At 42.9% G+C, this 18,733-nt stretch overlaps 1 protein-coding gene across 1 annotated transcript in view; it reads left to right on the plus strand.

Moving 5' to 3' along the window:
* Positions 1-1,011: 1,011 nt before the first annotated feature.
* Positions 1,012-18,733, plus strand: part of LOC141095489 (sodium channel protein type 5 subunit alpha-like) — a 524,914-nt gene continuing 507,192 nt past the window's right edge. The window contains exon 1 of the mRNA XM_073581518.1: positions 1,012-1,240. The gene's annotated coding sequence lies outside the window, so the exon portion shown is untranslated. The remainder of the gene's footprint in view (positions 1,241-18,733) is intronic.

Here is an 18,733-nt window from a genome sequence, read left to right on the forward strand (position 1 = left end):
CATCAGAACTTCTCAATTGTACAGAGTGCAGGGTCCTTATTCTGACATCTTTGCATGTCAGGAGCTGGTATACATATTAATGCACTGGATAGCTAGCTAGGGGGAAATTTAATGTTACTTATAAATTAGCATATAGTCTTGGAAGTGAGCTGGCATCTAGCATGTTGTTTTAACCAGGAACGTTCCCTCTGATGACCGCTAGGTGGCGACATAACTCCAGCCTTATATTGACTTCTCAATTAGTTGCTGTGGGAGGTTCAGAGCAGGGAGTGACTCCAGCGAGGAGAAGCTTCTTGCCTGACATCTCTCGAGTCCCCTGCTGTCCCTATTATAATGATTACATGTTAAAGCTCACACCTGCTCTGAGAATTCATTGTCAGGTGGAGAGAGGCTTGTGATTTCTGGATGAGAGTCTAGCACTTTGATGCCACCAGCAGATCTAGCTGCACAGCCTGAAGACAACAAAAACTAGAGTTTTGCAAGACTTGTGGTTGATGTTTTTAAAGTTTCTTATTGTGGATTGGTTATTGGTGGGGGCTGGAGACTTGAAGAAGAAAGAAGTCTACCTGGTAAGTTGGATGTCTGGCTTATGGTGTTGGGTGATAGAACACTTCTATGAGATCCAGTTACTTCTGTTGACTTGAGGATGACTGGTACAAACCTGGTCTTGTGTTGACTGTAGCAACTAGGAGGTCATAAAAGGAACCTGGAGATGTTGGGTTCTAATTGGTGTCCACCTGGAACTGAAAAACCAAGACTGTGAACCTTCACCACATTCATGCCCAGGACTCTCAGTCTTGGAGGGAACTCAATCAAAAACTTGGATGACCAAATTGTTGGTGCCTGATGTGAGAAAGACCTCCCAGCTCTGGAAGTGTTGAAGGCAGATGCTCGCCTGGCTTATTCTTAGGGAGTGGTTACCTTGAGACCAGTCCTGAGCTGCCGATCAGAGATCACACATCCTGAGGGTTTGCAGTCACTCAAGCCTCAGCAGGTAATTGATGCTCCTCTCACCTACCCCCTCTGGACCAACCACTGCCCTCCTCATCAGCCTGGCATAGAGCAGCAGCAGGGAGGTGGTGGTGGTGGAGGACTACCCCTCATTTTGTGCCTCCCACAAAAGCAACATGAGCTGGGTCTTTAATTGGACTAAACACCAGGGCTAGAACAGAACAGTTTGTGGACTTTATCTGTTTATCTGCAGATCTAGGCAATTCTAGAGACCTACTGGACAATCATTGTAAGTATCTGAGCCTCTTGTATGCTTATATATTGGGGGAAGCATTGACTTCTGAGGTCCTGCTCATCCAGGAGACTCACCAACTACTTGAGTGATTAAATTAGAATTTTTTTCAATACAAATGTCCTTGACCGTCAAGCTTCAGTAAAGTTGTCTAAGGAGCTTACTGTCACCGAACGGAGACCTTCCTATGTAATAACATGCATACCTGTCCATTCAGAGGTGAAGCTGGGGTAGAACATAGAATAATAGATTTATAACATGTATCTGGAAGACATCCCAGACTAGGAGCTAAGAACCTGCTTTGACATTAGCTGTAACCTTTCATGGGGAATTAAAATCTACTAGATACAAAGCTTTGCTCCCTCCACAATAATTACTATTCAATTAGATTATATGGGATGGGTGCAAAAGAGCAGCAGAAGTTGTTATCCAGCTGCACAGTACAGGGCTCATCCTGCCCATGTGATTATGTAACTGAATTATCTGCAAGCATTGCTGCTGGCTACACTGCCAGTGCTGGACGTGTGCTGCCTCCTCCATGCATTGATCTCATCTGTGGGTTAAAGTATGGGTCACTGGGATGGAGCTGTCATTGCCATTATAGCGTTTGCATTATTAGAACTAACACTATTCTATTGTTATACTGCTGGAATTGGTTTCATCTCTGCTCCTTTTAAATGATTAAATGTTATCATACAGTTTGTTACTATGATAGTATTATGGTATGATGCAGATGTGTCATTGCTACTGGTGATACTTAATCATACTATTATACTGCTATTATCATCACTACTACTTCAAAACATGCTACAGTTACTACTATTATACCAGAATTATTACAACTGCTACTACATTATTTCGCTTTATGCTATTATTATACCACTACAACCACTATTATATGATTTCTTAGATCTTCTTCTACATTTTGATCAACTATGACTACTTTCTTCTTCTTCTTCTTCTTCTTCTTCTTCTTCTTCTTCTTCTCCTTCCTTTTGATCAACTATGACTACTTTCTTCTTCTTCTCCTTCCTTTTGATCAACTATGACTACTTTCTTCTTCTTCTTCCTCCTTTTGATCAACTATGACTACTTTCTTCTTCTTCTTCCTCCTTTTGATCAACAATGACTACTTTCTTCTTCTTCTTCTTCTTCTTCTTCTTTTTCTTCTTCTTCTTCTTCTTCTTCTTCTTCTTCTCCTTCCTTTTGATCAACTATGACTACTGTCTTCTTCTTCTCCTCCTTCCTTTTGATCAACTATGACTACTTTCTTCTTCTTCCTCCTTTTGATCAACTATGACTACTTTCTTCTTCTTCTTCTTCTTCTCCTCCTTCCTTTTGATCAACTATGACTACTTTCTTCTTCTTCTTCTCCTTCCTTTTGATCAACTATGACTACTTTCTTCTTCTCCTTCCTTTTGATCAACTATGACTACTATCTTCTTCCTACTACTACTATACTAACTTTATAATATTATTATTACTCCTATAATAGCTTACACCAATGCTTTGTATTCTCTTTAAAGCACCCTGGTATATCTAATATTAAAAAAAAAAATGCATTATTAGTTATCAATTATTTAGAACATTATTAGAATGTATTTGCTTATTTATTTAAGAACAATGTGCAGTGCGATTGGATACACCAGACATCTAAAAATAGGCTGCTAAAGAAAAGTTTATTGATATATTACTGATAGTAGAAATAATGATGTTGGCGTCTTTTTCTTTGATGATTGATGTGCGCCATAGTCTCGTGTCAATAGTTAATGCCGCTCACTTAAGAAAACACTTAGTGGATGTAGACAGGACATCATATCAGACTGGATTGTGAAAAGTGCACATCGATTATTGCTTTGCCATACAGCAGACTGAAGAATTATCAATACGGTATCAGGTTTCCTTTTTCCGCTTACTACATTAGTAGTAGAGCATTGAGGGGGATTTGGTGAGTACAGTAGTACAGTGCATACAATACGGGTCTGGAGTGATGTCTATGCTGGGGGTGTTACAGCGACTTCACATGTAACAGGTCAACGTGTAATTTAATTCTTTTCATTATGCCCAGTGGTATGTACCAGAGTTCAGCAGGTTTACCTGCAGTCCTATGTAAAATCAGAGTTAAGACATGGTGATGTCACCAGTTTATAATCTCTGCTAAGCGCGTGTGTGTTTAGTCTGTAGTTACATAGAAATGAAATATTCTGTGTCGGTGCTGATGTTGTCAGATCTGTTTATCTGATAAAAAGCCAGTAACGCATTATTAAATTGTATTGCAGGCGACGTGCATTGGTAATCAATCTGTGAGAAGCGGAGCGAGGAGTTTTGTGCTTCCGCTGATTATAACCCCCTGCAGAATATGCTGGTGCTTTATGTGTATATATATATATACAGTATATAATGTATATTTATATATATATGTTGAGCACTAAGTTGTACTAGGATCGTGTACGTAGTAATCATTTTTGTTATAATAAAAATTAGGAATAGATCCAGTCCTGAACCCACAAAGTAATTCCCTTGATTATCACAAAAGATGTTGGTTTGGAAATGGAAAGGTGCAGACAGAATTCAGATATTTGGATCATTAGTTGTTAAAAAAAAACATTTTTATACATCACCCAAATATATCCCCAGATCAGGAGAACAGGTGGATGGAATGTTAATTGCTACGTTCTTCCTGCTCTCTGTTCCTGCCTGTTTTCAGTGGCTCCTTGTGCTTTATTTAGGATAAATCATCCCTCAGGACAAGTTTTTTTTTTACCTGACAAGTCTCTGGGACCCAAATTAAAGTCCCTTGGGTGCAGCAATGTGCTCTGTCCAGACATGACTCTGGCAGTAATGCGCTAGGGTTTTCCATTATAAGATTGGTGTTTTTTTTTTTTTTTCTACGGCTTTTATCATATTAGTTTCATCATGTTAAAACAATGACGCATTGTCCAGTGAGAAATATGGGAAACTATATCGGAGTGGACTTAAAGGAGCGCTTTGAATATCTGCCCCACTCTTGAAGTGTTTCGTGCATTAAGGCCCTGAGTCCTCCAGACCGCTGTTCTGCATGTGAGTCTTGCTAAACAGTGCATTGGAGTAAGATCTGCCAAAATTTGGCGCCCACCTCTTAATGAATGAATGGGCACATCTTTCAGCTGTCATTGCCGCCATGTAACAAATGTACATCGGTCAGAGACTGACGTTCAGCTCTGTCGTAATGTATGGCACTTTTGATGGCCGCTCTCAGCCATGTCCTCCCTCCGGGCAAAGATCCAATCTCTATCCAGAAAACTGGCCAAGATTAAGATAAAAATGCCAAAATCACTAAATTGTCGCTCAACTATGAGTTGCAGAAACAGAAAACCAGGCATAAACTGATGGATGAATACATCCCTAAGTTTTTATTCGGATCTCTAACATTAGTGTGTGTTTCGATCTTGATTTTTGGAAATCTGGAATTTCCGAGGAGTCGCTGTAAAATCAAAGAAATTTACAATGTTTCTTGATAAAAAAAAAAAGTTCCAGGAAACCTTTCAATCATGGTCAGAGTTGGGGGACAGTCGCAACTTTTTTCCCTCTAGGGAAACACTGATGTTGTAAAGTTGCCCTGGGATTTTATCGTCACTACTTGCAGATGATGGTGTGAATTCACACGCTGTGGATTTTGTAGCAGAACATTCTCCAGCTCAACATTCATCTCTCTAGAAATAATTATTTCTAGTCGCCCCTTAAGTTAAATGACCCATTTAGCACTTCTGCATCTGAAAGTGGAGGTGATATATTATGTTATTTTGGTAACACCGGGATCATCGTATATAAGTATCAACATGATTGTGGACTGTGTGGTCAGACTTTCGGGTGGTAGGGCATATTGAAGAAGTCAGGTAGGATTTGATGTGTTACACTTATTATGCTGCCTTAGACCATATTGAATTACAAGACTGAACTCATATGTTCTTTCCACTCTCTGCACACTGGCATTGATGCCCAATCTTGGAAAAATAATTTGCTGATGGGCAGCTAAGTGTGAACGCATCACAGCAATGTGGTCTAAGTGGGTGAGAGGTTCCTCACCACCAGACTAATGTGGCCATTGGATAAAGGCATTAATTAATTAGATTTTTTTATGGCTTGAACTTGCGCTGCAGTAAAAGATGACAGTAATTTACCGAATGGTTTATAGAATATTTTTTTTGTATGATTAAAATAAATAAAGAAATACTAATAACTTCCATTATCAATGAATAATGCATAACTGTATTTTGCTTTGGGGTAGTCATGGTTCTTGTATTGATTAATTCATATTGTTATGTGGAAGGTGATCAATGTTAGATCTGGGGGATCGGAGACTCTGGGAATCCTAAGGATTGTTCCACACAACTCATTCCCATCGGGTTTCCTTTTTTTTTTTTTTTAGTTCCAATGGCCCCTACTAAACTTAGACTGGATTCATGCCAGCATGTGGTCAAACAAGAAACACGATTTCCAGGAAATGCCGCCGGCCCAAGCACAAAAGATGATCTGGCAACTTTTTTTTAGGATTGTGAATGGTCACGGATTTTCTCAGCTTCCTTCTGTACAGTCATAGAGAATTGACAACTCTGGTTTTTAAAATATTTTGTAGATATGTGTAATACTAAAAAAGCAGCCCAAAGGCTAAAACTTCAACAATTAACCGGGAACATCTCATGTAAATGCGTTTTTATTATGAGAGTTTTCAATAGAAACAAAATAGTTGCAGTTATAGTAAGGCCTCATTTAGATGGCTCTAATAGCATGCATATTATGGCCACAACGCATGGGGACCTTTCTTTGTTTCAGTGAACTTGGGTCACCAAAGAACTGTTTAGTGAAAAAAATGATCTGTTTGTCATCAGTGACTTACATCCAAGTTTCATCAGTTGTTACCATCAGTATTTCATCAGTGTTTGGTCTGTTGTTTGCCATCAGTATTTCAACAGTGTATTGTCAGCTGTTACCTTCAGTATTTCATCAATTGGATGCATTAGAAGAGGTCTGGGGACACGAGATGAAAACATACATTGTTTTCCTCTGTACAAATCACTCGTCAGACCACACTTGGAGTATTGTGTGCAATTTTGGACGCCGGTGCTCAAGAAAGACATTACTGAACTTGAAAGGGTTCAAAGTCGGGCTACTAAAATGATAAATGGAGTTGGTTCACTACAATACCCAGAAAGGTTATAAAAATTAGGTCTATTTACTCTAGAAAAGAGAAGACTTAGGGGAGACCTAATATATATGTACAAGTATATCAGAGGGCAATACAGAGATCTCTCCAATGAACTGTTTGTACGAAGGACTGTGACAAGAACAAGGGGGCATTCTTTTCGTTTAGAGGAAAGACAATTTCTGCACCAGCATAGAAGAGGGTTCTTCACGGTAAGAGCAGTGAGGCTCTGGAATTCTGTTCCTGAGGAAGTGGTGATGGCCAACTCACTGAATGAATTTATGCATTGTGTCACTCGCACCCATATAAGTCTATGGGTGCGAGTGACACAATGCACATCACTCGTATATCATCCGAGTGCGGTGCGATATATGCCGACACTGGCAGTGGAAGAGATGGAGAAGCTAATTTCTCTTCTTCCTCCGCAGAGGCGCTCCGATCCTCTGTGCGCGAGAGTAGCATGACACTCGGCTCACATAGCAGAGTCGGAGTCGAGGGTCATTAGCATATCGCATCTACAGGGTGGGCCATTTATATGGATACACCTAAATAAAATGGGAATGGTTGGTGATATCAACTTTCTGTCTGTGGCACATTAGTATATGGGAGGGGGGAAACTTTTAAAGATGGGTGGTGACCATGGCGGCCATTTTGAAGTTGGCCATTTTGGATCCAACTTTATTTTTTAACATAACTTTATTCTTTCATGAGTTATTTACAAAAAGAAAAAATGCTAGCACAGGCTTCCAGTATCCGTTATTTCAGATTCTGCACATCTCGTATCTTCACAGCATAGATATTTGGCTTCAGATGACCCCAAAGCTAAAAGTTTAAGGTAGTCACATCGGGAGACCTTGGTGGCCACTCAACTGGCCCACGACGACCAATCCACTTTCCAGGAAACTGTTCATGTAGGAATGCTCAGACCTGACACCCATAATTGATGGTATGGTGTGGTATATGGGGTACAAAGATAGTGGGGCCATTCCTTATCAATGGAAACCTCAATGCCACTGGATATCTGAAATTGCTACATGATAATGTGTTGCCCTCTTTATGCACTTATTATGGCACATTCCCTGAGTTTTTCCCAGCAAGATGGTGCACCACCACATTATGGGAGTCAGGTCTGAGCATTCCTACAAGGAATCTGACCCCCATAGACTAGCATTTCTTCTGCGGTGTTGCTATCAGTGTGTCAAGAGTGGGAGAAGAGGGTTGCATTGACAATCCAACACAAAGGGCAGCACTTTGAACACATTTTATAAGTGGTCATAAACTTGTAAAATAACTCATGAAAGAATAAAGTTATGTTAAAATCAAGGACACGATTGTTTTTCTTGTAAAATTCTCAATAAGTTTGATGTGTCACATGACCCTCTTCCCATTGGAAAAAATAAAGTTGGATCCAAAATAGCCAACTTCAAAATGACCTCCATGGTCACCACCCATCTTGAAACGTTTCCCCCTCCCATATACTAATGTGCCACAAACATGAATTTGATATCGCCAACCATTCCCAATTTATTTAGGTGTATCCATATAAATGGCCCACCCTGTAATGCTCTCGCATTGGATGCCCAACGCTAGTGTGACCCCGGCCTTAGACAAAAGTTTTGATACATAGTAAATACCATATAATTACTCTTATGCAGCAAACAATGCTATCAGAGGTGTAATGTGTAGCTTCTGGATGCCAATCCAGTATCCATCACCATCATATACCGTTTCTGGTAATACCGTTCTTTCATGTGACCTTTACCACCCCTAAGAAATCAGGACCTGGGTGTGTCCACAACAGTTCCCCTATGCCTATATTTACCCTACTGAAGTTTACCTTTCTTCTTTGATGCGGTATATACAGTATTCAATACACGAAGGCAATAATGAAGATGTTTTAACTGTATGATTGACTTCTAGGAATTCAGTGCTAATGACCACCTCGAGTCAAAATGTCATTATTTCCCTGGAATCTTAATTATTTATCTCTTACGAGTCCTGACTCCAATCAATCAAGAGGAATACCTGGAAAATGAAATGTTGCCAAACATTCATCGATGACTCTTCAGTAGAAGAGTTGACAAATCTGTAATTTTTGCTTTCCGTCTCAAGGGGAGGGTATTCTAAGAAGAGATCCTGAATGATCTGCCATATACTAGACTTCTTTTTAATTGTCTTGATTGCTGCATAAAAAAAATGTCTGTTCATGGTCCTATGAGTGATGAGATGGCTGGCCAGTGGCCACGCATTTGCCATATCTCTCCAAGTAAGGGCTCATACTCACTTGCGAGAGACTCGCACGATTCTCGTGTGAGTCTCTCGCATGAAAACCTGGCACTGCCGCCGGCACTGGGAACGGAGTGTGCGGCTACATGTATTTCTATGTCGCCGCACGCTCCGGTCCCAGTGCCGGCGGCAGTGCCAGGTTTTCATGCGAGAGACTCACACTAGAACGTGCGAGTCTCTCGCAAGTGAGTATGAGCCCTAAGGGCTAATGCACACGACCATATAACTGTGCAGATGTTTGATTTTTTTTCCTAAAACTAATTCGGTCCGAGAAGAAATACGTAACCTGCACGATTTGCCTCCAAGAATCGGATGGCACTCACCTATTCATCTCTACGGGTGAAAAGAAAACATCGGTCCCCACTCCGATGACATCAGATTTTCACAAACTGACATTATGGAGAAGGTGGAGAAACGTTATTTTTTTCTCTTTCCACCTTTGAGAAGATCAGATCACACTCTGATCAAAGTCTGATCAGAGTGTGAATAGCACAATCGAACTGATTTTCTCTGATGGAGAAAAAACAGTTGTCTGCAGCTGCCCTAATTGTTATCGGAGTCCTGAACACAGGCAGGAGGATCTGCTTCAGCCTGTGGCTATAACATAAATGCTTCTTGTATAAAAACTAGTGATGCGGGAACGTGCTCAGGTAGGGTGTTATCCGAGCATGCTTGTGTGCTAACCGAGTGTCTTCGACATGCTCGAAAAATACAATCAAGTCCCCACTGCTGCATGTCTCGCAGCTGTTCGACAGCTGTAACACATGCAAGGATTGCCTAACAAACAGCCAATCTCCGCATGTGTTGCAGGTGTCGAACAGCTGCGAGACATGCAGCAGCAGGGACTTGATCATATTTTTCGAGCACGTTGAAGACACTCGGTTAGCACACGAGCATGCTCGGATAACACCTTATCTGAGCACGTTCGTTCATCACTATCAACAAATAAGTAAAAATAAAAAGCCTTTTGGTTTATGAAGAAAAATACCATGAAAAGCTCTGACAGATTTTTGAAAAACAAAAACAAACCTGCCATAAACCCAAAGACTATGTGCGGAGAGATTTATATATTTCGAAAGAATAACAACAAATTATCTTGTTGCAGCAATTTTGGCTTATATAAATGCATGAGAAGAGCTAAAAATGCGCTTACAGGCTGGGTGAGACCGGCCTGGGTGACGTCACTGAGCCACAGAGCACTTACTAAAATTAGGACAGGGCTCCAAGGCTTTTTTAAATGTGTCTGAAGTCACACAACTTTTTGCAACTTTAGCACCCATAGGACTGAATAACATCGTACAAAATATGTGACCTAATTTTTCCAACACAATAAATACTCTTGTGTGTCAATCAAGTCTCTTTTGTCAACCAAAAGCTGTAAAGCTATAGCTCAAGATGCTACTGAAGATAGGGGTCACATTTTAGAATTCGAAGTAAAATCCAGACTTTAACAAATATTAAGAATTATTAATATATCGTAAAATGCAGAATTGGATGTAGGGATGACATAGAATCTGGATGTTATTAGTTTGCAGCCTCCGTATTAATCATTTTCCAATTTCATATTTCCAGGAAAACTCATACCCTTTGTCAGAGCGATCCGAAATATATCCATACATAGATGTATCTGAGATTCTTCCTGCTTTTAAATGCCAGTTCAGATTTATTGTTCACTTTCTTGGCACAATCACATAAGATGGGTTATGCTGGACAGACTACAGTGTGTCTGAATGACATTGATAGTTTAATAGGGTATTTTAGCCTGTGATGTTATATGATTTATTGTTCGGGTCTTGCTTCTCCTTAACCATGTTTAAGACCACAAAATGTTCAATGTTACATGAGCCTGAGTTTCACCGTTGGGCTATGTGTACATGGAGTTTTTTTTTTGAGTCCATCTGCTTTAAAGAAACACCTTAAAAATTGATGGAATCCACTCCAAACTAGATGCTGTCCAATCAAAAGACTGCAAGGCAAAAAAAAAAAAAACTATACAAAGCCGCTTCAGTATACAAAAAACTCCTCTATAAAAACCTTGCAGATGACATCTTTTAAATTCAGGCGAACTTGCCGAGCTTTTCAAGCAGAAGACCCTCCAGGAGACTGTGTGCGCTATTTTCCTTAAGGCCTGTTTCACACATCCGTATTTTACCATCAGTCAAATTCCGCCGTTTTGCAAAAAAAGCGGATCAGCCATTTTGCTTGGCGGATCCGTTTTTTTCCCCATTGAGTTGCATTACCGATGGATCTTGACGGATGGCCATCCATTGGATCTGTTTTTTTGCGGATCCGCCAAAATTTTGATGTCCGCCGACATTCCCGGACGGACCATGCAACGTTTTTTCGGGCGGTCGGATCCGCATTTCTCATTGCGCATGCCCGAAAGACTTCACTCAGCCACAAATTTAACCCTAAACTCTGTTCTGGCGGCTGAAAAATCCTCTCATTCTCTCTCTCTCTTCCCCAGTCAGCGGTTCCTTTAAAATTCTTCCTTCGACGGATCCGTTAAAATAGCGTTCCGGTGCCAAACGTTGTGGTCAGTACAGGAACGGATCCGTTATCCGCCATTTTAGCGGATTTTGACTGACCAAAAAAACTGATGTGTGAAACAGGCCTAATGTGTCATTTTTTGGGGTCATGTCCACAGCATTTTTCTGATTTTTACCTGCCAGTGTATTTTTCGGCAAGTTGTCCCATGGTTTGTGTTTCATATTTTTTGTTGTTATTTTTCCCGTTTTTTCACTCTATTGTATAATGAAGAAATAGATAGGATTTTTTAAAGCAAAATGCTCCAAAACACATCCGGGCGCTTTTTCAGCTTTCCCCTTGACTTGTGTTGTAAAGCACAAGAAGGTGTTCCTAGCAAAAATGCCAGAAGAATGGACCAGTCACCTTTTTTCACCCCTTCCCATTTTTAGAATCCAGCAGTGGTTAAGGGACGCTAAAAATCCTGAAGATATTCACAATGAGTCATTTTGACATATACATATGTTTATTCTTTATCTTGTTTTCTGACTGAAAAAGACGTCGTGTGCACATACCCCCAAAGAAGGGACATTTCTGGAAGCAGTTTCCACAAGAAAACTTGTCGTTTTCGATTGCCTCAAAAAAGCTCCATGTACATATGTAAATCCTTACTGGCTTTCAAAAAAATGTCATAAAATAAAATTTTTGGTATCTTACATGTTTTAAATGTGCTTTTTTCATTTCACCCTTGAAGTGGTATCACTAATCTCTGTTCCCTGCATGTAGAAAAATCCTTCATTATGTTCTTCCCTGCTCCGCTCCTGTCCATCTCCACAATCTTGTGACCGCAGCTCCTGTCTGACTGGAATTCGGAGCTGACAATCATTGGCTCTCGATGTAAGTCTATGAGAGCCTTGTTCTTTCTCTCATAGACTTAGCATTGAGAAGTGACCTCCTTCTCGCCCAATAAACACTGACTAGAGCGGTGCGGAGAACAGAAAAAAATGTGATCGACAATATGCTTGAAGCCGTTGAAAATAAAAAAAAATTGGTATAACTGGTCTCAAAACCAATATGTTACTTACCTCATGAGCATCTATCACCTCTTTAGCTGACCAAACTGCTTGACAGAAGCTAATGTATTTATCGGTCATTTTCTGACCTTAACTGCTAGTATAGATGATCTATAAATGTATTTTGACTCTTATAATCTATAGTGATGTTAGTAGGAAACTCCCGGTGTTCACAGAGCTGCTTTTCTGTCACACAGAAGTATAGGAACCACAAAAAAATCTGTTTAGTGTTCTGTGGACCCTACGTGTCTAATTGTATTTTATAGGCAAATGTGGTTTGGTCAACATTAGCTCTATGTCCTCCTAACTTATAAGCTTCTACTCTACCCTATTAAAATACATTTTCTGCATATTTTTGTGGGGTGAGAACTTATTTTTGACTCTGCACAATGACCATGCCCTTTGAGAGGATTATCATTCTAGAAACCATTTTTTTTGTTGTAAGATTGGGAGGTTCTCTGGTATCTACGTATTAACCTGTATATCTGCATTCATCTTTGCAGAGGAAAGTGTAAGAAATTCTAATATTACTTCTGGGAGGTTAACTTTTTTTTTTTGGAAGGAAATAAGCTTTAGTAAAAGTTGTTTTGAATTATGAAATCAGTCAAAGTCATATTCTCACTGACCCGAACATGTCTGGGTCTTCTCAGTTTGGAGTCTTTTGTCCTGGACTCTGCTGTGGGCACTTACTGACATGATTGGCTCTCTGGTATGTGGCTTTCATGCCCTGTGGCTAAGGTGCAGATTACAGGTCAGGTGTCCATTACCTGGCCTCTACATGTCTCTACCTTTCAGTGTCAAGACTGGACTCCTGGACAGATTGTCGTGTTATGACTTGAAGAAGCAATTACTGGTCCTCATTGAACTACTATTTCCAGCTGCACTATCCCACATTTCTGTCTTTGCCCTTATGAGCCACATAGTCCTAAATGACCAGGATATTTCAGGTAAAAGGAACACTTATGTAAGGCTAAGTTCACATCTTACTTGAAGGCCTCATTAGGAGCCTCCCTCACTATTTCATCAAAAAGAAAAAACATTTTTTTTCCCAGTAAAATGATAAATGACAAAGTTCATAGCGGAAACTTGAAAGCCCCCCAAATTTCTCTTTACTACTCTATGGTGAATTAAAAAAAAAATATATATACACATGTGCACCTAGCCTTAAACTGATTACTAGAGTTCATCAAAAATATTTGCAGGACCATGGTCCAGCGGCCAAATCAGTAGTCCATGGCTGCAAGAAGACCACAGCACTGCGAAACTTGTAATCATGTAGCCAAGTAATAAAAAGAGGTGTCAGGGATGTCACAGGTAGTAGGATTTAGGGCTCATTCAGACATCCAGTTTTCACGTACAAGTGTATCTGTGTTTTTCACAGACAGTACTCGTACCTATGATATGCTGTGGGGCTGTGCACAGGTCTGATTTTTTTTTTTCCATTTCGACCAAGTGGTCTGTGAAAAATATCAGAGACATGGCTAACATTGTGATCCGACTGTTGGATCAAAATCGTCAACGCAAGTCAGTGGGTCCGTGAAAAAATCAGATCGCACTTGGATGAGTGCAGTCCAATTTTTTTTTTCACAAAATTTCAGAAAGGAGAAGGTGGAGAAATGTTATTTTTTTTTCTTCATGTGTGAGGAAAAACTGACACTCAGACCACACTCTGATCAAACTCTGATCAGCATAATCTGTCTGTTTTTATCGTACATGGAAAATACTGACGTCCGAATGAGGCCTTAAACAGGGTCTGGTCTTGCGATCACAGTATACAAATGTGGCCAGTGGCCACTAAACCGAGGACCTGATAAGTTTTTAGCTCTACTCTACTGGTTACCCATATTTTTCATTAGTTAGAATAAAAATCTCTACTGATTTTGAGATGTTATGATGTGCAATCCATCAGCAATACTTTACAGAACTTCATTGTGGCATTTATTTTAAAGCTGTGTTTCCTGAAATCAATAATTGTAATATAAAAGCATTTATAAAAGCATGTAAAGCATTTCACAGCCACATTCTTTATTATATTAGATTTATTGTGGCCTAAAAAAAAGTTTACGTCCAAGTTTCCAAAACAAATGGAGACAATTATTTTTATATTCTTATAGTATGTCGACCATAGAAGCACATCTGCTGATGCCGATAAACAGCGTCGGACTGGAGCACCTTGGGCCCACCAGAGAAAATCATTCTTGGGGCCCACTATGTAGCTACATAGAAATAAATGCAAGGCCACCAACTGTGTGATATAACACGCTAATATCAGGGCATAACATAAGGTAGTACACGTCTTAATGATATAGCAGTTTGGTTCAAACTCTAATGATAAATGTTCCCTGGTGTTCATTAACCACTAAGGCTGGTTTCACATTAGCGTTAAAACAACGCTGCGCACTGCGTCGGTAAGCCCCGCCCCGATCCGGCTCCCTGCCCGCCCCATCCGGGAACACCGCCTACATTCGCATTTGCACGCATGCGATCGGCGCACCCTATCTTTAGCATAGGGTGCGCAGATCATGCGCTGCCAGTGTGAAAGTAGCGTGCTGCGCACTTTTGACGTTTTAACGCTAATGTGAAACCAGCCTAAGCCAATGTGTTATAGCCAATAAAAAAAATTTTGAATTCGGCTTCCAAATTTTTAGAAAAATTTTTTGGACATAAAAACAGAAAGTAGAGGACAAGTGTCATGTCCGCCATGTCTATCTTGTCTGCCCTGTCTATTTTGTCTCAAGAACTCCTAGAGCAGTGTGTTCACTCACCTCATGTCTGAGCTGCAGGATGCCTGCGTTTCTGCTGTGCCTTCTGTGATCTTCTCGTCATGTCTAGAATCCCTGCTCATGTGTCCCTGCCTGGATCCTGCACTGTCTGGTTTGGTAATCATCTCGTCATACCTAGAACTCTGATCATGTGACCTGTCTAGGTTTCAGCACTGATTCTACAGTCGTCTTGTCATGTCTGGAACTCCGATCATGTGACTACGCTCTGTTATCCTGTGGATCTGAACCCGGAAGTGCTCCCCTGGTCCTGACCTGGAAGAGGAGGTGCTATGCCCTATATCAGGCTGCCCCTGCCTATGCTCTGGGCCTGAGTATTGTGTGGTGTCCCTGCATGGCTGCTTGGTCTGTGGGGCGCGCCCTCTATTCTGTGCCCTTGCACTCTGCTCCGTTGTGCATCTCTGCACACGCTCCGTGCTCGTATTCCGTCTCTTGTCTTGTCTAGTGTTTGTCCTTCGTACCATGTTCTGTCCCTGCCCTGCTTTGCCTTGTAGTCCTTGTTCGCTCTGATTCTGTTCCGTGTTTCTGTCCTCGTGTTATGTCTCACTCTGCTTTGTGGCTTCAGGTACCCTGCCTCTGTCTCTGTTCCTGGCGTGTCTCTACACGTGCAGGCCTCCGCTCTGAACCTCTCCCTGGCGTGTCTCTACACGTGCAGGCCTCCGCTCTGAACCTCTCCCTGGCGTGCCTCTCTGCACGTGCAGGACTCTGCCTCGCCTGTCCCTGGCGTGCCTCTCTGCACGTGCAGGACTCTGCCTCGCCTGTCCCTGGCGTGCCTCTCTGCACGCGCAGGACTCTGCCTCGCCTGTCCCTGGCGTGCCTCTCTGCACGCGCAGGACTCTGCCTTGCCTGTCTGCTATGTTTAGTCCCAAGGTCCTTCCTTGGCCCGGCTCTGGGCTTCGGCCTACGCTCCGCTGCTAGACTGTCCCTGTCCCTGGCATGCTCTTTGCATGCGCAGGTCTCTGCCTAGTTCTTTGTATTGTCCCTGATGTTTCGGGTGCCCTTGCACATTTCGTACTAGGCCTTGCCATGCTGTCTCGCATGTGGCTCTGTCCTGTACCCTTTGCCTAGCCCTGCCTTGTGGCTCTGTGCCTCTGTGCACGTACCTGGTCGCCTGTGCCTACCTGGTGTGCCTCAGCCGTGCCGCCTCTAGCCGTGCTCGCCTGTGTGCCCCGTCCAGTGCTATAGTGGTCTGGCTGCATGGCCCCGCAGTGGTGCCGCCTCTAGTCGTGCCCGCTTGCAACTGCCATCGTTAGTACCACCTGCCGGTGCTCCCCAGCCGTGGTCTCTGTGCTTCCTTGCACTCAGGCTGGTTCTCGCACTGTGCCTTTTCGTGCTACTCTTGCACAAAGCCTTTGTCTCTTTTGCTTCTTCCTGTACCCTAGTCTGCCTGCCGGATTCCATAACCTGCCGACCGCTGCCAGAGGTCCGGACCTAGATGACTGCGGCCTGATGTCCAGAGCTGATGTCCGTAGCCAGATACCTGGACCCTGTCGGCCGATGCCAGCATTTGGATTCCGATGCCACCGTACCTTGTGCCTCTCCCTGGCATGCCCCTTGGCGTGCGCAGGCCACCATTCTGTGAACCTGACCCATCCCTGGCATGCCCCTTGGCATGCGCAGGCTACCGTCCTGTGAACCTGACCCGTCCCTGGCATGCCCCTCGGCATTCGCAGGCCTCTGTCCTGTGAACCTGATCTTGGCGTGTCCGTTGACACGCACCATGTCACTAACTCTCTTGTTTCCTTGCATGGAACCCTGGCTAACTTCTGGATGTCCGGATCCTGCCGATCACCCTCTGAGCTACAGACCCTGATGCCCCGGTTGATCGTGGACTGTTGTCCGGAGTCCGATGTCCGTGTACCATCTGCACGTTCCATGCCTGGACCTCAGCGTGCCATTGCATGCACCCTGTTTCATGAACTCTGTGTGTTCACGTTTGCTCCTGTTGCACCCTGAAGAGTTCCAAAAGTCTTGGACCTCGGCGTGCTCTTGCACGCACCTTGTCTTATGTTCTGTGTGTTCACGTTTTGCACCTGTTGTACCTGAAGTCTTCCTTAATGAAGTTCCTTTGAAGTAATGACTTGTCTTGCCTTGTCTTGTTTCCCTGAGCCGGCTGTCTGGTCCAGCTGCCGTGGTGGCTCACCCCCTTGGTCTTGCCCCTGACACTCCCTGTATAGGGGGTGGTTTTCACTAGGTCAGCTCGCCCTAGGTGGGTGGGTGCCACGGCCCAGAGGGTCCACTCTTTCTAAGAAGAACGACTCAGCATAAGCTGACACTTCGTCACAACAAGCCGCACCAATACTGAGGCAATGCGTTTCAAACTGAAGTAGCTCTTTTTCAAAGCTATAGCACCAGTGTAGCGGAGGGGATTTTATGACATCTCATCTATACACTGAGAAAATCCACTGTGGGAATTGACCGATGCAGTTTTAACGTATTTGTGGCGCCCCTGAGGGTTCAGTCGCCACAGAGGTACTGTGTTGTGAGTTCATTTTCCCCTTCGTCACTGAGGTCTGGTGAACTCCCTATTCTGGTAAAGAAAGGTAATGAGCCTGATTATCAGGCACCTGAGCCTAATGATGATGCCTGGCTGAGTGGAGTCACGGACTGGATATAAGGCTGCCGACGCCCTTCTGCCTGCGGGTGATTTCTCTGTGGACTTCTAGGATACCAGTCTGATTCCTGCTCCTCTAAAGCTAAGTTTTCTGCTTTGCCTTTTAGCATTTGTGTTTTGTTTTTGTTTGCCCTGCTTTTCTGGATTCTGCCATTCCCTGCTGGGGTGAGCTGAATCTCCTTTTGCCGGTTGCTCTGTCTTCAGAATATTCCTGAGTACTGACATAGTCTTTTTGAAGCCTAGCGTCTTCAGGGCCTTTTTCACTGTCAGTCTGTTGGCGCTTATTTTCATAGGGTTTTTCACGGATTGCAGACAGCAGCCTTCCTGTCCTTTCCTATCTAGTTAGCTTGGGCCCCGTCTTTGCTCAGTCTATCTTTCTGTCTGTGTTGTGTTATTTCTTCTTGCTTCACTGTCATTATATGTGGGGGGCTGCCTTTTGCTTTGGGGTCTGCTCTGGGGCAGTTTAGATTTCCCTTTCTGTCTTTAGGCTATTTAGTCCTCCGGCTGTGATCGAGGGGCCTAGGGCATCGTAGGAGCCCCCCACGGCTACTGCTAGTTGTGTTGATAGGTTCAGGGGTCTGCAATCCGATAGCTGCCAACCTCTCTGGTTTTCTGGACTTAGCTAGCATTTCTGTTTTTGCCTCCTACGGTTACTCAATCATAACAGTACTGCACCTCCTCCTGAGGTGTGGTACCCCACCATTCAGGTAAGGTGGAGACACCTGACCACACTCCAACACCTGCATCCCACACAACATAGTAGTCTAGCAAAGAACCTTTGGTGGCTCCCTGCTTGGAACACAAAGAGTGCTGGGAGGTGGGTGGAGCTTAGTCTGCACAAGAGAGCGGGAGATTATTAGGACTAGGTCAGTGATGAGTGTGATGGATTGAAGGAAGTGCTGCAGCAGACCTCAGTGACCTGAGTCTGCTGGCACAGGAAAGAGATATTCAGAAAGCCTAATTCTCCATAAGAAAGATAGTTTTGTACGGAACGTAAGGAGAAGAAGAGAACTAAGGATTAGGGTTACAGCAGAGCCCTTCCTCAAGTTCTCAGCGCATGGCCAGGGTCCGGTCCTTGAGGTTGTATGG

The sequence above is a fragment of the Dendrobates tinctorius genome, unplaced genomic scaffold (assembly GCF_039654945.1).
Source record: "Dendrobates tinctorius isolate UK_male_01 unplaced genomic scaffold, ASM3965494v1 ptg000070l, whole genome shotgun sequence".
Taxonomy (NCBI): domain Eukaryota; kingdom Metazoa; phylum Chordata; class Amphibia; order Anura; family Dendrobatidae; genus Dendrobates; species Dendrobates tinctorius.